Raw genomic sequence first — 13,836 nt, forward strand, 5'->3', positions numbered from 1 at the left:
CTTTTCGTCAATATAGCTTTATTAGGGCTTGTTTTTTGTGGAACAAGTTGTAATTTTCAATTGTGGCATTTTGGGGAACATATAACTTTCTGATTAACTGTTATTAATTCTTTCTGGGAGGGAGATGGGAAAAACAGCAATACGTTTTAAATTTTATGGCGTTCATTTTTTGGTATAAATAAAATAATATGTTTAATCTCTGGGTCAGTATGATTACAGTGATACCAAATACATATTTTTTATTTTTTTTTTACATTTTACAGCTTTTTTGTAATGAAACCCCTTTTTTAACCACTTCCCATCTGGGCCCTTTGCCCCCTTCCTGACCAGGCCAAATTTTGCAAAACTGACATATCTCACTTTATGTGGTAATAACTTTGGAACGCCTTTATTTATCCAAGTCATTCAGAGATTGTTTTCTCGTGACACATTGTACTTCATGATAGTCATAAATTTGAGTCAAAATATTTCACCTTTATTTATGAAAAAATCCCAAATTTACCCCAAAATTTGAAAAATTCGCAATTTTCTAAATTTCAATTTCTCTGCTTTTAAAACAGAAAGTGATACCTCATAAAATATTTATTATTTAACATTCCCCATATGTCTACTTTATGTTGGCATCATTTTGGAAATGTCATTTTATTTTTTTAGGACGTTAGAAGGCTTAGAAGTTGAGAAGGAATTCTTAAAATTTTTAAGAAAATTGCCAAAATCCACTTTATAAGGACCAGTTCAGGTCTGAAGTCACTTTGTGGGGCCTACATAGTGGATACCCCCATAAATGACCCCATTGTAGAAACTACACCCCTCAAGGTATTCAAAACCGATTTTACAAACTTTGTTAACTCTTTAGGCGTTCCACAAGAATTAAAGGAAAATGGAGATCCAATTTTTAAATTTCACTTTTTTGGCAGATTTTCCATTTGAATCAATTTTTTTCTTTAACACATCGATGGTTAACAGCCAAACAAAACTCAATATTTATTACCCAGATTCTGCGGTTTACAGAAACACCCCACATGTGGTCATAAATTGCTGTATGGGCACACGGCAGGGCGCAGAAGAAAAGAAACTCCACATGGTTTTTAGATGCCATGTCCCATTTGAAGCCCCCTGATGCACCCTTACAGTAGAAACTCCCAAGAAGTGACCCCATTTTGGAAACTAGGGGATAAGGTGCCAGTTTTATTAGTACTATTTTTGGGTACATATGATTTTTTGATCATTCATTATAACACTTTATGGGGCAAGGTGACCAAAAAATTGGTTGTTTTAGCACAGTTTCTATTTATTTATTTTTACAGCGTTCACCTGAGGGGTTCAGTCAAGTGACATTTTTATAGAGCAGATTGTTACGGACGTGGCGATACCTAATATGTATACTTTTTCTCATTTATTAAAGTTTTACACAATAATAGCATTTTTGAAACAAAAAAATTATGTTTTAATGTGTCCATGTTCTGAGAGCTATAATTTTTTTATTTTTTAAGAGATTTTCTTATGTAGGGGCTCATTTTTTGCGGGATGAGGTGACGGTTTTATTGGTACTATTTTGTGGGACATACGCGTTTTTAATCACTTGGTGTTGCACCTTTTGTGATGCAAGGTGACAAAAAATGCTTGTTTTGACACAGGTTTTTTTTTTTTTTTTTTTTTACGGTGTTCACCCGAGGGATTAGGTCATGTGATATTTTTATAGAGCTGGTTTTTACGGACGTGGCAATACCTAATATGTATACTTTTTTTTATTTGTTTCACTTTAACACAATATTAGCATTTTTGTAACCAAAAAAATGATGTTTAGTGTCTCCATGTTCTAAGAGCTATAGTTTTTTTATTTTTTGAGAGATTTTCTTATGTAGGGGCTCATTTTTTGCGGGATGAGGTGACGGTTTTATTGGTACTATTTAGTGGGACATACGCATTTTTGATCACTTGGTGTTGCACCTTTTGTGATGCAAGGTGACAAAAATTGCTTGTTTTGACACAGTTTTTTTTTTTTTCTACGGTGTTCACCCGAGGGTCATGTGATATTTTTATAGAGCTGGTTTATACGGACGCGGCGATACCTAATATGTATACTTTTTTTATTTTTTCTATTTTTAACTTTTTTTTTTCATTCCTTACTTGGGGACTTTTTTTTTTTTTACATGTGAAACTTTTTTTTATTTATTTATTTTCAACCTTTTATTTTTATTTTTTTTATTTTACACTTTTCGTCCCCCATAAGGTCATACAAGACCTCTGGGGGACATTTACTTCACTTTTTCTTTTTTTTTTCACTGTTGATTTCTCCTGTAACTGGGGCTGACATAGTAGCCCCAGTTACAGGACAAATACACCCCTATAGAGGCTGTACAGCAGCAATCCAGCGCTGTACAGCCTCAGAGCAGGGCTGATCGAGGTCTCTGAGAGACCTCACACAGCCCCTGCACTCTCCGGTCACGGCGGTCACATGACCGCCGGGCCGGAACAGGAAGCGCACATCGCTTCCTTCTCTGCAGACAGTGTCTGCAGCGATCGTGAAGGCAGGGACACCTGGGAACTGTCCCTGCCTTGTCTTAGGGTTGCCCTGCTGTCACTGACAGCGGGCAACCTGATCAGCAGCTGCACGATTAGCTATTTCTGACAGGACGTTTTAAAACGTGCTGTCAGAAATAGACGTCCACCCATAGGACGTTTATAGTCTATGGGCGGACGTGAGGCGGTTAAAAAGAAATAAAATGTTTTTACATTACCTCCTCCCAAGACCCATAACTTTTTTTTTTCTTTCTTTGGAGTTGTGTGAGGGCTTTATTTTTGTGGGACAACTTGTATTTCTCATTGGCATCATTTTGGAGTAAATGGTGCTCTTTGATCGCTTTTTATTACGTTTTTTTTCGGTGGCAACTAAGAAAAATTAGCAATTCAGTTTTTTTTATTTATTTATAAATTTTTTTTTACGGCATTCACCGTAGGGGACAATTTACATGATATTTAGTAGTATAGGTTGTTACGGACGTGGAAATACCAAACATATGGGGAAGATTTTTTTTTGCAATTTTTTTTCATTGAAAAGCGTATTTTCAATGGGAAAAAAAAGCTTAATTTTTTTATTAGATTTTTTTTATTGAATTAATTATTATTTTTTTTTACCACTTAATAGTCCCACAAGGGGACTATAACAAACAGCTTTTTGTTTGCTTTCAAAATGCAATGCACTAACTCTATAGTGCAGGGATCAGCAACCTCCGGCACTCCAGCTGTTCGGAAACTACAACTCCCAGGATCCTCCTTTCAATCATGTGGGAGTTACAAGAACAGACAAGAAAGTGCCGAAGGTTGCTGATCCCTGCAATGGTGCGTTGCATTTTAATGGCAATGCTATTCTGACATTGACCAGCAGGCTGCGCCAGAGAGGAGCCGCCTGCTGGAAAATACTCAAAGCTGGTCTGGGGCCTGCATCAGACCACAGGCAGCCTTCACACACATCTGCACTCCGAGATCTCATTTGCACTCCGTTCCCTCTGTCAGCACTTTACATGCGGCGGGCGCCATTGCCCGCAGCATGTAAAGTGTTAAACAGCCCAGATCAGCACTCCTGCCAGTCTGGGCTGTTAGAGCAGGGCCGTGGTTCTCATGTGAGAGCTGGGTCCCCGCTGCATGGGGGACCCGTGCAGCCCTTAGACTGGGCCACCGTAAAAAAGTGGCGGCTCAGCCTAAGGCCCCTTAGTGACCGTATGCTTAGTCACTAAGGGGTATAGTGGCGTAACTAGTAATGACTGGGCTCCACAGCAATTTTTTGAATGGGCCCCTACGAGCAACTTCTTCACAATTTTCTTTCTACAATGCAACCCTCCCTCCTGTGGCTAGTCAAAATCGCTCTCTCAGACGAGAATCGGCAGCAGCTCCGTCCGTTTCCTCCACATATATGCTGTATGTCACTAGAGATGAGCAAATCGAAGTTGAAGAACTGGAATTCAATCCAAATTTCAGGAAAAATTTGAATCGCACCAAATCCAAATTTTCTCACGATTTGTGGTAACATTTTTTTTTCTAAAATGGCTGCTGCACATGTGAGGACCTGAAGCAAGGAACTCTGAGAACACGGGATCACCCACAATGCCATGCATGCAGCCAATCAGCAGCCAGCCCTGTGATGTCACAGCCTTATAAATAGCCTCAGCCATCTTGGATTCTGCCATTTTCCAGTGTACTTAGTACAGGGAGAGATGTCGGCAGGAGCTAGGGACAGTGCTAGGAAAGACTTCATTGTGCTAAAGAAATGATTTACAAGTTCAGGGAAAGATTATTCAAGGTGTAGAGAAAGTATAGGGAGGAATCATTCCACAGCATTTATGTAAAACCGGGTTCAGTAGGGGAGGTTACACCCTGGGTAATAGGAACAATCCTATTACACTTTGCAATGACTGGGGACCCAACTTGCCACTATACAGCTCTGTAATTCCAGCAAACCGTTCTTATTATTGGGGTGCAAGTGCTGTTTGGAACAGCCATTAACAGAGTTTATTACAAGGAAATATTTCTACGTCTTATTTGCCCTTGTGCGGTGCAGTTATATGTTCGAATGCATTTTTTTGGCTTGCATTAGTGGGAAAAAATGGGCTTATTAGCCGTTGTGTGGTGAAGTGCGAAAATTACAGCCCTTTTTGCCGTGTATTAGTGGCACAAAAAAAATGTTTATTTGCCGTTCAGCGGTGCAGTTATATGTTTTAAAGCCATTTTTGTTGTTTATTAGTGACAAAAGAAAAATATATTTGCCATTTAGCAATGCAGTTATATGTTCTAAAGCCTTTTGTGTTGTGTATTAGTGGGAAAAAATAAGGGCCTATTTGCCGTTAAGCGGTGCAGTTATATGTTCTAAAGCCCTTTTTGTCGTGTATTAGTGACAAAAGAAAAATATATTTGCCATTCAGCAATGCAGTTATATGTTCTAAAGCCTTTTGTGTTGTGTATTAGTGGGAAAAAATAAGGGCCTATTTGCCGTTAAGCGGTGCAGTTATATGTTCTAAAGCCCTTTTTATCGTGTGTTAGTGGCAAAAGAAAAATATATTTGCCGTTTAGAGGTGTAGTTATATGTTCTAAAGCCTTTTGTGTAGTGTGTAAGTGGAAAAAAGAAAAATATATTTGCCGTTCAGCAGTGCAGTTATATATTCTAAAGCCTTTTGTGTTGTGTATTAGTGGGAAAAAATAAGGGCCTATTTGCCGTTAAGCAGTGCAGTTATATGTTCTAAAGCCCTTTTTATCATGTGTTAGTGGCAAAAGAAAAATATATTTGCCGTTTAGAGGTGTAGTTATATGCTTTAAAGCCTTTTGTGGAGTGTGTAAGTGGAAAAAAATAAGGGCCTATTTGCCGTTCAGTGGTGCAGTTATATGTTCTAAAGCCTTTTGTATAAGTGGAAAAAAATAAGGGCCTATGGCGGTGCAGTTATATGTTCTAAAGCCCTTTTTGTCATGTATTAGTGGCAAAAGAAAAATATATTTGCCGTTCAGCGGTGCAGTTATATGTTCTAAAGCCCTTTTCGCGTGTATTAGTGGAACAAAAAAAGTATTTACTGTCGTGTGGTAAAGTAAAAAAATTATAGCACTTTTTGGCGTGTATTATTGGAAATAAAAGGGCTTATTAGCCGTTGTGTGGTGAAGTTAGATAATTACATAATTTATTGTGGGTATTTTAATTTCCCTTTTACTTATTTATTTGATCTTACAGTATGTCAGACAGAGAAGTCCCAGGTACTGCACAGGGGAGTGACAGAGGCCAAAATGTTTCTAGCGCAGGCACAGGTCGCAGCAGAGGGCGTGACAGCAGAAGTCGCAGCGAGAGACCTGCGTTCCCAGTGTTATCTAGTGGTCATGTCTTGACCAGCAACCCAGCGGTTCTTGAATGGTTGACTAGGTCATCCACTTTGTCCCAAGTGACATCAGACACCCCCAGCCAAGAGTCAAGTTGGCATGTCCCGGGAGCAGGCCCTGTGCCCTCACCTGTACTCAACCTGCCTCTGTCCTTTTCTGTTCCTTCAGCCAGAGAAGTATTATATGCTGTGGGCTCATCCCCACTATACAGCGAGGACAATATACTAGAGGACAGTTACCAGCTACTGTCCAGCCAAGATGTGGAGGAGACATCTGCCACTTCCTCCGCTAGATAGGCAAGTAGTGATGAGGAGAGTGTCGTGGGAGCTGGTGCTGTGAGCGGTGAGGCTCCTGACCCAGAGACCGTTGAGGAGGACATCAGTGACGTGCAGACAGTACTCGATGATGATGATGTAGCTGATCGCACTTGGTAGCCGGGTGACAAAGGGGTTTCATCATCATTGGGAGAAGAGGGTGGCAGCTTGCCAGTGAGGCAACAGCAGAGCCAGCAAGTTGCTAGAGTGGCCGGGAGTCAGCAGGGTGGTAGCAGTGGGAGTATAGACCACCCGCTTCGCAGGAGCCTATCTCCCCGGAAAGTAGTGCTGCATGGGTTCACGGAACACTGCAAAGCACACCCTCCTTGAGCTGCAGCTGCAGAACGGCATCCCCCAACATAGGCTGATATGCGATGTTTCCACCCGTTGGATTTCCACCCTCCATATGTTGGACTGACTATACGAACAGAGAAAGGCCATAAACGATTTCTTGATGATCCAAGTGGACAGGAGTGACAGCCAGTGGCAGCTCATGCGTGACACCTGCCGTTTGCTCAGGCCACGTTATTTGTCAGTCACCACTACTACGGGATGAACAACATCATTCCACTGCTTCATGTCCTGGAACAGATGCTGTTAAATCTGGCTGGTCAACGGACTGGAGACATGGCGCTTAGATCTCACGGCCACATGAACCCTGTGGGGGCTGAACTGGAGGAAGTTATTGGAGCACAAGCAATGTGTAGCGAAATGGGTGGTTTTTATACACAGGTGACAGGAGAGGAAGAGCAGGAGCAGCCAGAGGAGCTACAGGACGATGAGGTGATGAGACAGAGGACCCAGACACATCGTGGCAGTATGCAGTGGAGATGGAGGCAGGGAGTCCCTCAGAGTCAAATGCACAAATGGCACGATGCATGCTCACTTGCTTGCGTAGTGACATACGAATTGTCACCATTCAGCAGAGGGATGACTTCTGGCTCTCCACCTTGTTGGACCGTCGCTACTGGTCCAAAATAGGGGGCCTTTTTCACTCCCACTGAGAGGGAGGACAAACTGAACTACTATAGAGACATTCTATGTAGTGAGTTGGCTGCTGCCTATCTGCACCATCAGCTATCCTCTTGCAGGTCTGACCAGGGGAGCCCTCTGCGGTCACGTTCTTCTGCCATGGTTGCTGTGGCAGAGTGGGGAGGTAGGAGCAGTTCCAGCCCCATTAGCAGCAACTTGAGTCTAGAGTCACTGATAAGCAGTTTTCTTTACTCGCCTAGTGAGTGAGTAGAAACTACCAACCAGCAGCAGTACCTGGAACTGGAGCAGTTCCTGAGCCAGCAGGTGGTGGCATACTTGGACAGTGCCCTGCCAACCCACATTGAAGATCCGCTGGACTACTGGGCACCACACTGGATTTGTGGCAGCAACTAGCAGAGTTTGCCCTGGAAAAGCTGTCCTGCCCGGCCAGTAGTGTGGCATCGAGAGAGGGTGTTTAATGCGATGGGGGCCCTAGTTACCCCAAGAATAACTCGCCTGTCCACCCAAAATGTCGAGAGACTGACCTTCGTTAAGATGAATCAAGCGTGGATCAGCCAGGATTTCCACCCACCAATGCCTGATGCATCAGACTAGATCATCCATATTGCCACACCAACACTTTGACAAAAAAGACTTGTTTCTTCTGGCTACCTGCCTCAGCTACTATTCTGATGCTGCCACCCGCCTGATGCCACACATCTGACGCTAAGTGCTCCTTCTGTCACCCACCATCTTCAACTGGTACCCGTATTGCCACCCACCTCCCCACTCGGTCACTGGGTCACTCTGTGGTCTCCTGATGCTGCTGCCAAGTCCTCACTATGTCACCTTAACACTCTGTGGTCTCCTGATGCTGCTGCCACCTCCCCACTCTGTCACCGTGTCACCCTGTAGTCGCCTGATGCGGCTGTCACCTCTACACTTTGTCACCTTGCCACCCTGTGGTCTCCTGATTCGGCTGTCACCTCCATACTATGTCACCTTGCCACTCTGTGGTCTCCTGATGCTGCTGTCACCTCCACACTATTTCACCTTGCCACTCTGTGGTCTCCTGATGCTGCTGCTGTCACATGCACACTTTCATTGTGCCACTCTATGGCCTCCTCTTGATGATGCTGTTGCCGCCACCTCCACACTTTGTCAGTGTGCCACTCTGTGGCCTCTTGATGCTGCCGCCACCTCCACACTCTGTCATCGCGCCGCTCTGTGGCCTTCTGATGCTGCCGCCACCTCCACACTGTCATTGGGCCACTATGGCCTCCTCCTGATGCTTTCACCTCACCACTATGTCATTGGGCCACTCTGTGGACTTCTCATGCTGTTCCCACCCTCCCCACTTCATGACTGGGCCACTATTTTGCCATTTGGCCTGGCTGACATCAACATTTATTTGACCCTTCTTCTGATCTTTCAGAAGGAAGGAAAAATGAGATGCACAACGGATCCTGTCTGTGTAGCAGCTGTAAGGCCTGTATGGTCCCATCAGAATTGGCTTGTGATTTGGTAGATAAAAGCAGGAGCTGTACAAAACACAGAAGACATGCAAATATTCGATTCACGTGTCATCTCTGTTTTGGATCCACTGCTTTTTTTTTTTTGGCATTAGCAATACTGATGGATTACTGACCAAATGCTGACCGAGTGAAGGCCAATGCTTAACAGACAGGATTCGTTTTTTGGGGGTTATTGTTCTGACGGATCAGAGGAAGGGCAAAATAATCAGTGACATCAACACAAACTTACTGCTGATACCCTCTCCATTATGTCAGGAGGGCTCTACTTGTATAACTGTTTAATAGAACAGGTTCTGTAGACATCTATGTGGAATCAGCTGACGACGGTGTAAAAGGAGTGCGTTTCTTTTTGGCGCTAACATCGACCTGTAAGGTTCATACTTGTGTTATTTGATCAGTTTTGGCCCCGTGACTGCCCAAATAAGTGAAGTGTGTAGTTATTCTAAGGCCTCTTTCACACGGGCGTCCCAGATTTGCTCCGGATGCATTGTGTGTGCATTACGGGAAAACCGCGTGAGTAGGCACGCAATTGCAGTCAGTTTTGACTGCGATTGCGTTTCGATGTTCCGTTTTTTCTGCGCGAGTGCAATGCGTTTTGCACGCGCGTGAGAAAAAACTGAATGTGGTACCCAGACCCGAACCCGGACTTCTTCATTGAAGTTTGGGTTTGGGTTAGGTGTTCTATTAATTTCATTATTTTCCCTTATAACATTGTTATAAGGGAAAATAATAGCGTTCTTAATATACTGTAGAATGGATAGGAAATTACAGAGGCTCTACTGTCAACAATTCACGGATAGGTGCTCTCTCCAGATGGCAGCACCTACTGCCAAAGTAATAGATAAACAAGTGGATTTGTGAGGTGGAGGGCACTCAAATGTCTAGGTACATATATGAGTGGATACAGGTTATATGTAGTAGATTATTTATTAGAAATAAAAATATGTATACCACAAAGGGTTAACGCGAGTGGTTCCTGACAGGTATTCAGATAAAATATAAAACAATATGCAATGTTCTCGTATAAAATAATATGCAATGTTCTGGTATATAATAATAAATACTAGTACAGGTGATCAGTCTGTCTAGTATGTCTCTAAAATATACGTCAATGTGCAGTGTGTGGTCCTGTGTGCACAATTGGCAATGACGTAGGTATCCGGATATCCAATAAAATATAAGCAGCAGGACACATCCGCACCAACGTTCCCCAGGACTGGACCACCGTCAGCATACAACGCCGATAGCCACCACTTGGGACACACCACAAATGGGGCAAGACTGTTCCAGTCTCCATATACAGCCGACTTAATTATATTTGGACATAACAAGGGACTCTAATACCCACAGTCAGACAAACCATCTGATACAATTTGATTTTATTATCATTATATTTTATTGGATATCCGGATACCTACGTCATTGCCAATTGTGCACACAGGACCACACACTGTGCACATTGACGTATATTTTTGAGACATACTAGACAGACTGATAACCTGTACTAGTATTTATTATTATATACCAGAACATTGCATATTATTTTATACGAAAACATTGCATATTGTGGTATATTTTATCTGAATACCTATCAGGAACCACTCGCATTAACCCCCTTGTGGTATACATATTTATATTTTTATTTCTAATAAATAATCTACTACATATAACCTTAATATAGAATGCTTACTAAAATGTGGATTTAGGGGTTAAAAAAAAAAAAACTCACCTTCTTCTTTCAGGAACTGCAAAAGGACCTTTGATGACGTAATCACGCTCACCATGTGGCGAGCGCGGTGAAGTCAGCGCAGATCCTGCTGAATGAAGATGGAAGATCCTTCTATCTTCATTCAGCAGGACCTGTCCTGATGTCACCACGCTCACCGCGTGGTGAGCGTGATTACGTCATCAAAGGTCCTTTTGCAGGTCCTGAAAGATGAAGAAAGAAGACGATGCCGGCTGTGCGAACAAGAGGATTAGGTGAATTATTTATATATTTTTTTTTAACCCCTCAAGAAACATTTTAGTAAGCATTCTGTATTAAGTAAATACTAATTTTTTCCTTAATAACCATGTTATAAGGGAAAATAATACAGTAAATTGACTTAAATCAATTTGCTAACATCATCTCCTAGCAACCATGCATGAAAATCGCATTGCATCCGCACTTGCTTGCGGATGCTATGCGATTTTTACACATCCCCATTCATTTCTATGGGGCCTGCGTTGCGTGAAAAACACGGAATATAGAACATGCTGTGATTTTCACGCAACGCACAAGTGATGAGTGAAAATTACAGCTTATCTGCACAGCCCCATTGAAGTGAATGGGTCGAAATTCAGTGCAGGTGCAATGCGTTCACCTCACACATTACACCTGCGCTGAATTCTCACCCGTGTGAAAGGGGCATAAGAGCGACGCCTGTCATCTGCATGTCTTACTGACTCACAGTATTATTTTACTGCCACAGCAGACTCCCTATGCGTGTTACTGCAAGGCACAGTGTTCTACACCACTAAAAAGGCTCTCTGCAGCCAGGAAATGGACATTTTTTAACGTGATTCGAATTAGGATCGAACCAATTTTTTAAAAAAAATTTGACTAATCGGCCGAATAGAATTAAAAAAAAAACTCGCTTATCTCTAACTGTCACGGTCCCTCAGGTGACTGATGTCAGGAAATCAAGGAGATTGGCTGAGCGTGGAGGAATCTAACAGCCTCCTTGATTTCTCTTGATTCAGTGTTGATAGGGTTAATGACCACTTCCCTTTTCTCAGCTGTTGCTCAGTGGTCATCACTTCCACCCTTTATAGTCTCACCCCACCCTTCTGACTATGCGGTTCATAGCTTCATTTGGGTTTGGCTGAGCTGGTGTGAGATCCTCTCTGGTGTTCCTGTTCTTCCATCTCTACAGAAGTTAAGTGTCGCGTTTGTTTGTATTTGTTATATTCCCTGTTGTTGTATCTGGGCCTGAGACAGAGACTTCCATTTGTCCATCTGGGGACAAATGGGTTGTCTCTTGTCCTATACTTATTCCAGGGCCTTATAGGGAAATAAGGGCCTAGGTATACTGCTTATGAATATTCCTACCTTCAAGGTCTATTCATATTTATAGGTAGTCATGGCCCAGATTAGGGTTGTCTAGGAGGTGACTTGTTTCTTCCCTAGTTTCCAGGCCCAGTTACTTTTCCCCTTTCTTCCTGCGTTTAGTGTGGAGTCCCCCCCCCCCCTCCCATTGGATGTGACATTATTAACCGCCACAAAAAACATTATTTTGTTCAGGTCAGTGCATCTATGGATCCTATGTCTATACTGGTCGAACAGCTGCAGGGACTGTCTTTGGAGGTAGCTGACCTTTGTGCGACAGTCTTACGGATTCAGAGACCACAGGCGGCTGGTTCCGATGGTGGGTACCAGGAATCGTGTAAATTGTACTTTAAGCTGCGTCCATACTCTCCTGGGGATGATTGTCAACGTGTGGGTATGATCCTTTCTTTGCTTAAGGGTCCATTCACACATCCGCAATTGCGGACAAGATTAGGCATTTTCTATTATAGTGCCGGCAATGTGGGGTCCGCAATTTGCGGAATGCACTTTGCCAGTGTCCGTGTTTTGCGGATACGCAAAGCACTTACGGACGTATGAATGGACCCTAAGGATGATGCACAGTCTTGAGCTTTTTCTCTGCCGACTGGATCACCGTCCCTCCAGTCGGTAGATTAATGTTTTAGAGCCTTGGGTCTTATCTATGATGACCCGGATCGGATCTCTCAGGCTGAGACCAAGTTACGTGGTTTACGGCAGGGAGAACACTCTGCAGAGATCTATTGCTCTGTATTTAGGAGATGGGCTATGGATATGGAGTGGAATGATCCTGCTCTCCGTAGCCAGTTCTGTCAGGGTCTATCCGAGAGGCTGCAGGACGCGTTGGCCTTTCATGAAAAACCTGAGTCATTGGAAGCAGCCATGTCCCTTGCTGTCCATCTGGATAGAAGCCTGAGGGGGAGATCTAATGGTCCTCATCCTCAGGACGTACTGTCAAATAAGGTGGAGGCTTCCTTTGACACTTATCGTAAAGAGACACCTATGGTTACGCCTTGTGAGGAGCCTATGCAGTTGGGGGGAGCTACTCCTGGGACTGCTGGTAAGAGTTCTGGTCATATGAAGGGAGTCTGTTTTTGTTGTGGAAAGAAGGGACATTTCGCGAATATTTGTCTGTACATTCAGCATCAAGGTGTAAACAATGCTTAAACCCCAAATTACTATTGGTGGTGTGGGTGGGGAGCAAGAAAACATACTTTTGTCATTTACTGGAAGTACCCGATTTCTCATGTCTGCCGAGGTGCTGCTAGAGTCCAAAACCTGTGGAAATCAAGGTATTTATCGACAGTGGGGATGGGGTTAACCTGATTGATTGACAATTTGTTCATATTCATAGGTTGACTACTAGTGCACTAGAGAGAAGCATTTCTGTCTTTGCAATTGATTCTGCACCTCTTACCCAAAAATACCTGTCACAAGTGGTAAATGCACATTTAAGAGTGGGTGATTTCCATCAGTAATCTGTCTTGTGTTATGTGTTGGATGGTCTGCCTGCTCCAATGGTTTTGGGCTTACCATGGTTAAGCAAACATAACCCTACCATCGACTGGCGAGCGAGACAGATTCTCGATTGGAGTGATTTTTGCATGGACAAGCGTCTTTTTCTGTGGTCACTACTAAAACTGTACCCTAGTTTATTTCCAAATTTTCTGATGTGTTTTCCGGGAGTGGTAACCAGGAGTTACCCCTGCATCAGGAGTATGATTGTCCCGTCAATCTTATTCCTGGAGCTAAACTGCCTAAAACTCTTTCGGAGCCCGAAAGAAAGGCTATGCGAGAGTATATCACTGAGAGCTTGGCGAAGGGTCATATCAGACCATCCAAATCCCCAGTGGCTGCTGGGTTGTTCTTTGTAAAAAAAAAAAAGATGGTACCCTTAGACCATGTCTGGACTTCCGTAAGCTCAACCGTATTTCCGTTTGTGATCCTTACCCCCTTCCTTTGATTCCGGATTTGTTTAGTCAGATTGTCGGTACCAAGGTGTTCTCTAAATTGGATATGAGGGGGGCATATAATCTGGTAAGGATCAGGGAGGGGGATGAGTGGAAGACCGCAT

The 13,836-nt window shown here is 43.2% G+C and overlaps 1 long non-coding RNA gene across 1 annotated transcript; it reads right to left on the reverse strand.

Annotated features, from left to right (window-relative positions):
* Nucleotides 1-3,589: 3,589 nt before the first annotated feature.
* Nucleotides 3,590-12,951, reverse strand: LOC121000039. The gene is made up of 3 exons (XR_005778734.1): nucleotides 12,942-12,951; nucleotides 11,195-11,204; nucleotides 3,590-3,725 (listed from the first exon to the last, which is right to left on the reverse strand). It is a non-coding gene; the product is annotated as an uncharacterized LOC121000039 (long non-coding RNA).
* Nucleotides 12,952-13,836: the final 885 nt, after the last annotated feature.

The sequence above is a fragment of the Bufo bufo genome, chromosome 4 (assembly GCF_905171765.1).
Source record: "Bufo bufo chromosome 4, aBufBuf1.1, whole genome shotgun sequence".
Taxonomy (NCBI): Eukaryota; Metazoa; Chordata; class Amphibia; order Anura; family Bufonidae; genus Bufo; species Bufo bufo.